We start from the raw sequence: 12,463 nt of genomic DNA, 5'->3' as shown, positions 1-12,463 counted from the left end.
TTTTATTTATTTATTTTTGTCTTTTGTGGTATGCGGGCCTCTCACTCTTGCGGCCTCTCCCGTTGCGGAGCACAGGCTCCGGACACGCAGGCCCAGTGGCCATGGCTCACGGGCCCAGCCGCTCCGCGGCATGTGGAATCTTCCCGGACCGGGGCACGAACCCGTGTCCCCTGCATCGGCAGGCAGACTCTCAACCACTGCGCCACCAGGGGAGCCCTGTTTGGCTTTTTAAAAGTATGCTTCAATTGCATTGAGACAGAAGGTACAAAAGAGGTTACCTGGGAGAGGGGGTGCAGGAACTGGGGAGTCACTGCTGAATAGGTACAGAGTTTCTGTTGAGGATGATGACAGTGGAAATGGTTGCATTGTGAATATATGTAACGCCACTGAATTGTACGCTTAAAATTGTTAAAATTTTGTGTTATATAAAATGTATATAATTAAAAAAAAACAATTTATACAATTTTAAAAAAACGTTTGCTTCAGATCTGCCTACCCAGTGTTTAAATACTAAAAGGGTTTTTGCACATGAGCCTCCTGGCAAGCCATTTTTAAAGATACTATCTTTTCATTCCTTGATTGTAGGAGTGGATCAGATACTTCATTGTACGTTTGTAGTGCCTTTGTTGACAAATTCTGAAATTAGTGAAAATTAATGGCTACTTTTTTCATCCCAACCTCTAAAGGTAAAATTGGAGCATCCTTGAAACTTGGAATTGTAATGCCTTCATGTATTATAAAATTAAGGTCTTATTATCCTTTTAAAAAAGAATAATGACAAAATCAACACAAAACAGTACTGGTTATTTAATTTAGCAGGTAGTCCAGAACATGGACATAAATTTGAGTGAGAATTTTTCACAGTGGATTACTAGTTCCCTAAATTAGGCTTAATATCTTTTCGATTGAGATAGTCTGTTAGTTTGGTAGTCTGGTAGTTTGTTGCTACTATGAGGTAGTCTTATTGTTGGTTGGTGGTCTTATTAATTGACGAAATGGTTTGTGTGGGAGTGCTGAATAAAGTCTGGGTGGATAATTTTTAACATGGTATGACTTGAAAATTCAAATCCGTCTTTGATATTTGTGTTTTGGCAACTGGGACAAAGGCCTCAGAACACAGACTTCCCAGCATGCACTTCTTCTGCCACCTGCCTTAGAACACAATCTATGTATCTTCCTATCCGATGGGCCCTCGGCTTCTGTGACTTGGCAAAGACATAACTCCTCCATCTTGGTGTAAATGTGGAAGTACAGACGGAAATGTTTAAGCACCTGAATTTTCCACTGAAACCAAAAGCACTAGAGTGCTCACTGATTTTGTTATATAACCTCTATTTGGCATCAAATTAGAACCCACTGTTGTTAGGAATGTAACAGTAGAAGGGCTGCTATATACTTAAATCTCATTTTATTTGCTTCTCTGGGGGTTGTCTTCATGTTTTCATTAGAAATGTTTTTACAGATGTAGGCTCTTCAGATATAAAGTTGCTGAAATACAGACTCAGAAGTTTAGCTTTCAAATTGAAGGGGGGTGGAAATCTGTTTAGAAAGACTAATTTATAGATAAATAATTTACTGACTCTGATACATTAATGTACAATAATCCCTAGAGGCTTTTAAAGATGTAGTCGTTATATTCTTAGGATTTCTAAGAATGTTAAACCTGTCATTCATAACAGGAGAGAACTAAAATAGGGTCCATTTATAATTTCTTCTTGGAAACATTTCATCCACAAATTCACAGACAAATATTTTTTCTTTTCCAAATAGCTTATCTAATAGTTGGACAGCACAACCCTTTTCTTGATTAACATGTTAACTAGTCAAAAGCATGCAGATTCATTGGATGAGTGCTGAATTTTCCTCAATATTTTAGATTAAAACTTGGCCAGGGCAAATGAAATATTATTGCAAAATCCTACTTTGACATTATTGTAAATTTTAGTGAATGCTAACCCAATAGTGAGAGAGCCTATGCCTAGTAGATTTGCTCATTTTTTAAGCAAATTCTCATATTAATAGATGGAGCAAGATGAAAAGCATTAAAGAACTCATTTCATTTCTATGACTTCTTACTGTAATCTGAAAAATTGAGAAAGATTTGGTTACTAAAATTTCCATCTGTTTTCTTGAGAGAAATTCTGAATTTCAAGCAAGGCTATTATTGCATTACTTGAATTCAGTTCAGATTGTGTGCAAAGATGCCCTGAAAATGGGATGTCAAATCAAGAACTTGAGATATTAATATTCAGCACATATCTTGAGTCATCCTGTTTAGATTGGATGAGATAGTATAGTAGACTGGTGTAGTGCCCGGTTGTTGCCTCAAGGAAGGAACTTTCAATTCCTGATTTAGCTTCACTGTTGGCAGGTGAGATTAATGGTATTCTCTTGAAGGTTTCTGGCAGAAGTTTATTTAGGGAACCAACTGAAATTTGTAAAATTTGCAGGAAGAGAATAAAGGTACCAAATAGGAAAGTTTTATAAATAGTCTTCAGAAGTGATTTAGCCCACAGACTTTTTTTCACCAATAAAAACTGTAATAGCCAGCCCACATTTGGCCTACCACCTCTCTCCCTGTTATCAATCCACACTTCTTTCTCTCTTATCTCCCTATGAATGTGTAAGTGTTTACTGGGAACAAATGACACCCAAAATTTGTCTGTAAAAGATTCTTTATAAACCCCCCAAAAAAGAAAAGGAAGAAAGAAAGAAGGAGAAAGAAAAACGAGGGAAAGAAAGAGTGGAAAGAAGAGCTCACACCTCAATTTTCCTGTGGTATACCTTTTCTTTTTCTTCCTAAGGTCTATAAAATTGTCAGGTGGGTTCACTGGTTCGATTACTCTTTACCCCTTATATTATCACTTGAACCTCAGTGTCACTGTCCAGATCCATCTGAATATGTCTATGAATCTAGCAGTATACGTACACATGAGAAGTAATTGTCAATCTAGTATATTCTGGCATGAATCTAAGCTTAAAATTTGGAGCACATGTGCAGTATTCATTTCAATGCTTCCTTCAGTGTGTGTACATATTTAGCAATTGCTAGTGGCATGCTGTTCTACCAAATGAAAGAGAATAATCTGCCTGTTCCACAGAGATCAAATTATAGATTTATATACATTTATTATATATAATATATATATACACATACACACTACATGTAAGTGCTTTATGTAGTATACAGTTCTACATACAGTTGACTATTGAACAATGCGTGTGTTAGCAGTGCCAACCCTGGCAGTCAAAAATCCACCTGTAACTTTAGGACGACCCTCCTACCTGCGGTTCTGCATCTGAAGATTCAACCACAGATCACATAGTTCTATAGTATATATTTGTATAAGTGGACCCATACAGTTCAAACCCATGTTGTTCAAGGGTCAACTGTAGTTATATATAAAGTATTACTATTGTTCTTCCTAGTATGTTATCTTGGAAAGAGATTATACGCTTCATGGTTATCAGGAAAAATTACAGGTGACAGTGCACCTCCAATCCCTTCATGTAATCAACAGCAAAGAATGACCAAAATAGCATTTCTGCATTTTCCTTCTCCTCGTCCTTTATCTACACTCACTGTTCTGTTTCTGATAGATTCTGTTACTATAAAGTAGAGTAAGCAACGAAGTTTCCAATCACAGCTTTATTAGTAGAAGCTTTGCTCATGCATGTTATTTTATATCAAGACTTTTTCTCAGATTTTGTAAGAGTATTTGGATACTAAATTTGATATTAAAAGTAGCATCAAACTTGTTTGAACCAGAGGAACAATTTATGTCATAAGCTACATCAGAGTAGTTGCTAGTCACACTAAAACTTCAGAGGTAGGTATAGGGGGGAGAATGAGAAAAACAAAAACAACAACAAACCAGTATGTTTATAAGCCTGTGCTCCCAAAGCTTAGCTAGCAAAGGGGGGTGTGTATGTAGGCAAACTCAGCTGGAATCTAAGATGGCCTTAAAATCCATAGCGTCCAAAGCATTTCCATAGAATGTGTCAATAGCCAGTTCTGGGTACGAGTGACAATAGCAGTCAAGTGAGAAAAAGCATTCGTCAAAATCCAACATCCATTCCTGATAAACACTCCCAGCAAACTAAGAATATAAGGGAACTTCTTCAACCTGATAAAGGACATCTACAGGACCCTATAGCTAACATACTTAATAGTAAAAGAGTGAGTGCTTTCCCAAAAGATCAAGAACAAAACAGTATCTCCTCTCATTATCTCTGTTCAAGACTGTATGAAAGGTTCATAGCCAGTGAAATAAGGCAGAAAAGAACCAGATAATGGAGTAGGAGATACCAGCCTTCATTCCTCAAGAAAATATAACAAGTATGCAGCTATTCATGAATGAAAACAGCCCTGGGAGGACTCAAGAGTCCAATTAAGAGCCTATAGCAACACAGTGGAACCAAACGAGAATAACTGCACGACAAAGATCTCCGAGGAAATCAGCGTAGCTGAGGTGTCCAGAGACAGCTAGGAACCAAAAAATAAAAAAGGTGAAGGCTATCGGTGTCAGCCACATGGCAAAGGCCACCACATTCCCCATGGCGTGCTCTGTGGAGAATCCCAACAGACTTTGCCACTGAGGAGCTCAACAGCCCCCGTGACAGTATGGACTACTCCCCATTGTGTTTGTGCATATGAATCCCAATGGCCTGCTCCACAGAGAATACAAGCAGATTTCACTACTGAGGTAAGCAACAACCATTGCCATAATGGACCCCTCAGAGAGGAGATACTACAACCCCCCAAGAAAGAGTCTGGTGTCCTGGGACCAAGGATGCCACCCCTCCCACCAAGCCCCATACTTACCCCAGACCCCAGAGCCACAGCTGTTCTGCATGTCCCAAAACTTCAGACCCTGACTGTGCATGTGCTCTTTGTGTGCCTGTTCTGTGTGTACCCACATCTTGGGCACTGGAGTCAACACCACTGAAGGCTAGGCAGTGCCCCAGATTCTGGAGTTACTGTCTCTACAAATGCACCCACTCTCCAGCTCCCAGCTCCTTGGCTGCTCAGCTTGCACCAACATCTCAGATACCAGAGCAACCACCACTGTGGGCAGCCAGTGCCCCAATCCCTGGAGCCGCTGTTGCTCTGTGGACATCCACTCCAGAGCCCAACTTCATAGCTGTTCCATGGTGCCTATGCATCCGACACCAATGCCAACTCTACCACGACGGCTCTCATGAGCTGGACATGGATCCAAAAGGGATACCCTTTGCCATGACAACCCCAGCAGGAGAAGAAAGATCAGGAGTTCCCTAGAAGACTTTACCACCAAAGACCCCATCAGACCCCACCACTGCTTCAGACAGTCACGGCCCTGGCCAATGAAGACCCCAGCAATCTTTGTGAACAGTGACGTCAGCTGATGGAGCTGCAGGGAGCAGCAGCACCAGGACTTACCGGGAGCCAGAACTACCACACCCCACTCAGCCACTGCCCTTGTACCACATGCTGATGATCTTTTCCCACCAAAACCTGTCCATAAATTCTGGAAGAGGTTACTGTTCCATCAAATGCAGAGACATCAACACAAGCCTACAATAAAGGTGAAAAATCAAGGAAGCATGACACAACCAAAGAAACACAATAATTTTCCAGTAATCAACTCCAAAGAAATAAAAACTATGAATTGACAGAGAATTCAAGATAATTGGTTTAAGGAAGACTAGTGAGCTATAAGAGAATACAAATAGACAAATTAGGAAAACAATACATAAACCAAATGAGAAGCTCAACAGAGAGAGAGAGAGAGAGAAATCATAAAAACAAAACAACAAAATCCAAAAAAAAAAAACATTCTGGAGCTGAAGATTATAATGGAATGAACAAAAATGCAAGAAGAACATCAACAGCAGGCTTTAATGATACAGAAGAAAGAATCTGTGAACTTGAGAACAGGTCATTTGTTATTATCCAGTCAGAGGAGAATAAAGAAAAAAGAATGAAAAACAGTGAAGAAATCCTATGTGAATTATGGGATACCATTAAGTGAAACAATATATGTACTATGAGAGTACCAAAAGAGAGAAAGGGGGCAGAAAGCTTATGTAAAGAAATAATGACTAGAGAGATCAAGATGGTGGAGTAGGAGGATGCTAAGCTTGTCTCCCCTCCATGAACACATCAAAAAAAAAAATATATATATATACATGTGGAGCAATTCTCACTGAAAACAAACTGTAGACTGGCAGAAAGACTATAAAGGCGATAAAGAAACCAAGGCTATAAAGAAAGAGCCACACAAAGTCAGGTAGGAAGGAAAGAGAAGTGATCATGTCAGGACCTGCACCCCTGGGAGGGGACACAGAAGGGGGGTATTACACAGGCCTGGAGATACTTCCTGGGAAGTGAGTGGTTCAAACCACATATGGGATGTGCCAGACCTTGAGTCCAATACCAGGAAGATAAGTCCCCTTGGCTTGTTTGAGGACCAGTAAGACTGGTAGGGGGGCTGTGAGAAACTTGGACTGCACTTGTGAAGTGCAAGCACATGCTTCCTTGTTCCCCAAACAAGGCTGAGTAAGCAGTTTGAGACTGCCTGGGACTCTGGCCAGTTTCCCATGACACCCCACCATGCACCCTGGCCCACACTGAGTGCCCACTCTGGCCCCTCTTACTCTGTGGGGCAGCATCCCACTAGGATGAAGGTTGCTGCTGCCAGGGGGAATGTGCAGTTGTGGAGGATGGAGCTGGCTTATACCTGGCACTACATCTGAATGGGTTTGGAGTGGCCCTTCCTGGCACTCTTGGAGGCAGATCAGGAGTGGTCTGGAACTCTGAATGGTATATGGGACCACTCTAGTACAGGCCCTGGCCTGCACTGGGTGCCTGATCTGGCCCCTCTTGCTCCAACTCTGCTTCCATCTGGAGCTAAGGTATCAATGCTGGGTGGAGTGAGGAGCACACACTTAGAACAGAACCAGCTTGGATCCAAACCTCAGGGCCTCTTCTTTAGCACCTTGAGACCTGAAGCCACCCTCAATACGGTGGTGTCAGGCACTGAACATAGGAGAAGCCCCAGCTCACACCTGGCTCTGGCTCTAGCTCTGCCATCTCTGTGGCCCACCTCAGTGATAGCTGTCAGCATACCCTGGGGGAAGACATGACTCGTGTTCTCTCATCAAAAGCCACTAGACACACACAGACTGTAGATGGACACACCCACATAAGGACACCCCTTCAAGACCAGGATGGGTAACTCTTGCATCTAATTTCATAGAAATAGAGAAACTTATCGAAAATGAAAAGACAGGAATTTGTTTCAAATGCAAGAATAAGAAAAAACCTCTGCACACATCCTGAGCTGACATGTCAGTGCATCCATTTCTCACCAGGATCTCTACCTGAATCACCAGGTAAAAGGCCTCTGCCCACAACACATTATAAACAAGTGAAACTAGGCAGAGCACAAAGGAAAACAAAAGCTTTGTAGGGTCTGAGGACAAGAAGGCAGAGTAGAAGGACCTGAGCTCACCTGCTCTCATGAAAACACCCAAATCACAACTAACTGCTGCACAACCATCAATAAAAGAGACTCGAACCTACTGAAAATGATATTCTACTTCCAAAGACAAAGAAGAAGCAGCAACAAGATGGGGGCAGACACCAGAAGCAGCAGCAACTAAATTCCTGCAGCCCGTGGGACTACAAACACATAAAGTTAGACGAAATGAATGGCAGAGGAATATGTTCCAGATGAAGGAACAAGATAAAACCCCAGAAGAACAAGTGAAACAGAGATAGGCCATCTACCTAAAAAAATAATTCAGAGAAATGATAGTAAAGATGATCCAAGATCTCAGAAAAAGAATGGAGGCACAGACCAAGAAGACATAAGAAATGCTTAACAAAGAGCTAGATGATATAAAAAACAGAGTTGAACAATACAATAACTGAAATGAAAAATGCACCAGAAGGAATCAATAGGAAAATAAATGAGGCAGAAGAACAGATAAGTGAGCTGGAAGAAAGAATTGTGGAAAGCATTACCGTGGAACAGAATAAAGAAAAAAGAATGAAAAGAAATTAGGACACTTTAAGAGACATCTGGGACAACATCAAATTCACCAACATTCACATTATGGGGCTCCCAGAAGGCGAAGAGGGAGAGAAAAGGCCTGAGAAAATACGTGAAGAGATAATAGCTGAAAACTTCCCTAACATCGGAAAGGAAACAGTCACCCAAGTTCAGGAAGCACAGAGAGTCCCAGGCAGGATAAACCCAAGGAGGAACACACTGAGGAACATATTAATCAAATTGACAAAAATTAAAGACAAAGAGACAATATTAAAGCAACAAGGGAAAAGCAACAAACAACATACAAGGAAATTCCCATAATCAACTGATTTCTCAGCAGAAACTCTGTGGGTCGGAAAGGAGTGGCATGATATATTTCAAGTGATAAAAGGGAAAAGCCTACAACTAAGAATACTCTACCCAGCAAGGCTCTCATTCAGATTTGACAAAGAAATCAAAAGCTTTACAGACAAGCAAAAGCTAAAAGAACTCAGCACCACTAGACCAGCTTTGTAACAAATGCTAAAGGAACTTCTCTAGAAGGAAAGGAAAGGTCACAACTAGAAACAAGAAAATTACAAATGGGAAGGCTCACCAGTAAAGGCAAACATAAATGTAGTAGATCATCCACACACAAATATGATATCAAAACCACCAATTGTGAGAAGAGCAGAGTACAAATGCAGGATATTGGATGTGCATTTGAAATTAAGAGACCAGCAACTTAAAACAGTTGTGTATATATATAGACTGCTACATCAGAAACTCATGGTAACCACAAACCAAAAGTCTACAATAGATGTACACACAAAAAAGAAAATGCAATACAAACACAACACTAAAGATAGTCATCAAATCACAATAGAACAAAAGAGGAAGGGAAGAAAAAAGACCCACGAAAACAAGTCCAAAACAATGAATAAAATGGCAATAAGAACATACATATCAATAATTACCTGAAATGTAAACAGATTAAACCAAAAACATAGACTGGCTGAATGCATACAAAAACAACACCCATATATGTGCTGTCTAAAAGAGACACACTTCAGATCTAGGGACACATACAGAATGAAAGTGAGGGGATGGAAAAAGGTATTTCATGCAAATGAAAATCAAAAGAAAGCTGGAGTAGCAATACTGATATCAGACAAAATAGACCTTAAAAAAAAAGACTGTTACAAGAGACAAAGAAGGACACCACATAATGATCAAACAATTCATCCAAGAAGAAGATATAGCAATTGTAAATATATATGCACCCAACATAGGAGCACCTCAATATATAAGGCAAATGCTAACAGCCATAAAAGGAGAAATTGACAGTAACACAATAATAGTGAGGGGCTTTAATACCCCATTTACATCAAGGGACAGATCATCCAGACAGAAAATCAATAAGGAAACACAGGCCTTAAATGACACATTAGACCAGATGGACTTAATTGATATTTATAGAGCATTCCATCCAAAAGCAGCACAATACACCTTCTCAAGTGCACACAGAACATTCTCCAGGATAGATCACATGCTGGGCCACAAAGCAAGCCTCAGTAAATTTAAGAAAATTGAAATCATATCTAGCACCTTGCCTGACCACAACACTATGAGATTAGAAATCAACTACAAGAAAACAATTGTAAACACAAACATGTGGAGGCTAAACAATATATTACTAAACAACCACTGGATCACTGAAGAAATCAAACAGGAAATAAAAAATACCTAGAGACAAATGAAAACGAAAACAGGATGATCCAAAACATATGAAATGTGGCAAAAGCAGTTCTAAGAGGGAACTTTATAGCAATACAATCTTACCTCAGGAAATAAGAAAAATCAAAAATAAGCAACCCAACCTTATACCTAAGCAACTAGAGAAAGAACAAATAAAACCTAGAGTTAGCTGAAAGAAAGAAATCATAAAAATCAGAGCAGAAATAAAAGAAATAGAGATGAAGAAAACAATAGAAAACATCAATGAAACTAAAGGCTGGTTCTTTGAAAAAGTAAGCAAAATTGATAAACCTTGAGCCAGACTCATCAAGATAAAAAGGGAGAGGGCTCAAATCAATAAAGTTAGAAATGAAAAAGGAGAAGTTACAACTAACACCACAGAATTACAAAGGATTATAAGACACCACTACAAGAAACTATATGCCAATAAAATGGACAATCTAGAAGAAATGGAAAAATTTCTAGAAAGGTACAATATCCCAAATCTGAACCAGGAAGAAATAGAAAGTATAAACAGACCAATCACAAGTACTGAAATTGAAACTCCCAATGAACAAAAGTACAGGACCAGATGGCTTCACAGGCGAATTCTATCAAACATTTAGAGAAGAGTTAACACTGATCCTTCTGAAACTATTTCAAAAAACTGCAGAGGAAGAAACACTCCTTAACTCATTCTATGAGGCCATCATTCTGATACCAGTACCAGACAAAGATACTGCAAAAAAAAAAAAAGAGAATAAAGACCAATATCACTGATGAACATAGACGTAAAAGTCCTCAACAAAATACTTGCAAACCGAATCCAACAGTGCATTAAAAGGATTATGCACCATGTAAAGGGGAATTTATCGAAGGGATGCAAGGATTTTTCAGTAACTGCAAATCAGTGTGATACTCCATGTTTACAAACTGAAAAATAAAACCATATGTTCATGCTCACTTTGGCAGCACATATGCTAAAATTAGAATGATACAGAGAACGTTAGCATGGCCCCTGTGCAAGGATGAAATGGAAATTCATAAAGCATTTCATATTTTTAACAGACATAAAGGGAGAAATTGATAGGAATACAATAATACTAGGAGAATTTAACACCCTACTGACATCAATAGACAGATCTTCCAGACAGAGAATCAATAAGGCAACAGAGATACTAAATGATACACTAGAACAGTTAGATTTAATTGAGATTTTTAGGAAATTACATCCAAAAAAACCAGAATACACATTTTTTTTGGTACACGTGGAACATTCTCTAGGATTGAACACATACTAGGGCACAAAACAATGCTCAGCAAATTTAAGAGTATAGAAATTATCTCAAGCATCTTTTCCAACCACAACAGCATGAAACTAGAAATTAATGACAGAAAAAGAAATGAGGAAAAACAATTACACAGAGACTAAAAAACATGCTACTAAAAAACCAATGGGTCAATGATGAAATCAAAGAGGAAATTAAAAAATACTCAGAGACAAATGACAATGAACACACAAAATCTGTGGGATACAGAAAAGCAGTTCTTAGAGGGAAGTTCATAATAATACAGGCCATCCTCAAAAAAATAAGAAAAATCTCAAATAAACAACCTAACCTACCACTTAAAAGAATTAGAAAAAGAAGAAGAAACAAAACGTAAAGTCAGCAGAAGGAAGGAAATAATAAAGATCAGAGAGGAAATAAATAAAATAGAAATTTAAAAAAAATAGAAAAATTCAATAAAACCAAGATCTGGCTCTTTGAAAGGATAAGCAAGATTGACAAATCTCTGGCTTGGCTCCCCAAGAAGAAAAAAGAGAGAGAGCCCAAATAAACAAAATGAGAAATGGAAAAGGAGACATAACAACAGATACTGCAGAAATATAAAAAACCTTAAGGGAATACTATGAACAATTATATTAAAACAAATTCAACAATCTATAAAAAACGGACAAGTTTCTAGAAACATACAGTGCACCAAAATTGAATGACAAAGGAATTAGATAATTTGAACAGACTGATCACTAGAAGTGAAATAGAATCTGTAATTTTAAAAATCCCTACAAACAGAAGTCCAGGACCAGATGGCTTCACAGGCAAATGCTGCCAAACATACAAGGAAGAAGGCATACCAATCCTTCTCAAACTCGTCCAAAAAACTGAAGAGAAGGGAACACTCCCAAAGACATTCTATGAAGCCACCATCTCCCTGATACGAAAACCAGACAAAGACACCACCAAAAAAGAAAATTGCAGGCCAATATCTTTGATGAATATAGATGCAAAAGTTCTCAACAAAATATTAGCAAACTGTATCCAACAACCCATAAAAAAGATCATACACCACAATCAAGTGGAATTCTTTCTAAGTTCACAAGGATGGTTCAACATACACAAATCAATCAACATGATACACCACATCAAAAAAAAAGAAAAGACAAAAAACACATGATCATCTGAATAGATGCAGAAAAAGCATTTGACTAAATTCAACATCCAATCATCATAAAAACTCTTATCAAAGTCAGTATAGAGGGAACATATCTCAAAATAGTAAAAGCTATTTATGACAAACCCACAGCCAATATAATACTCAATGGTGAAACATTGAAAGCCTTCCTGCTAAAATCTGGAACAAGACAAGAATGCTCACTCTCATCTCTTCTATTCAACATAGTATTGGAAGTCCTGGCCACAGCAATG

General features: G+C 38.7%; 1 non-coding gene across 1 annotated transcript; it reads left to right on the top strand.

The window, feature by feature from the left end:
* The first annotated feature begins 10,711 nt into the window (after positions 1 to 10,711).
* Positions 10,712 to 10,818, top strand: LOC114893459. The gene has a single exon (XR_003792888.1). It is a non-coding gene; the product is annotated as a U6 spliceosomal RNA (small nuclear RNA).
* Positions 10,819 to 12,463: the final 1,645 nt, after the last annotated feature.

This window comes from Monodon monoceros, unplaced genomic scaffold, assembly GCF_005190385.1.
Source record: "Monodon monoceros isolate NGI ecotype Baffin Bay Population unplaced genomic scaffold, NGI_Narwhal_1 Super_Scaffold_12, whole genome shotgun sequence".
Taxonomy (NCBI): domain Eukaryota; kingdom Metazoa; phylum Chordata; class Mammalia; order Artiodactyla; family Monodontidae; genus Monodon; species Monodon monoceros.
This window is presented reverse-complemented; position numbering and strand designations above follow the sequence as displayed.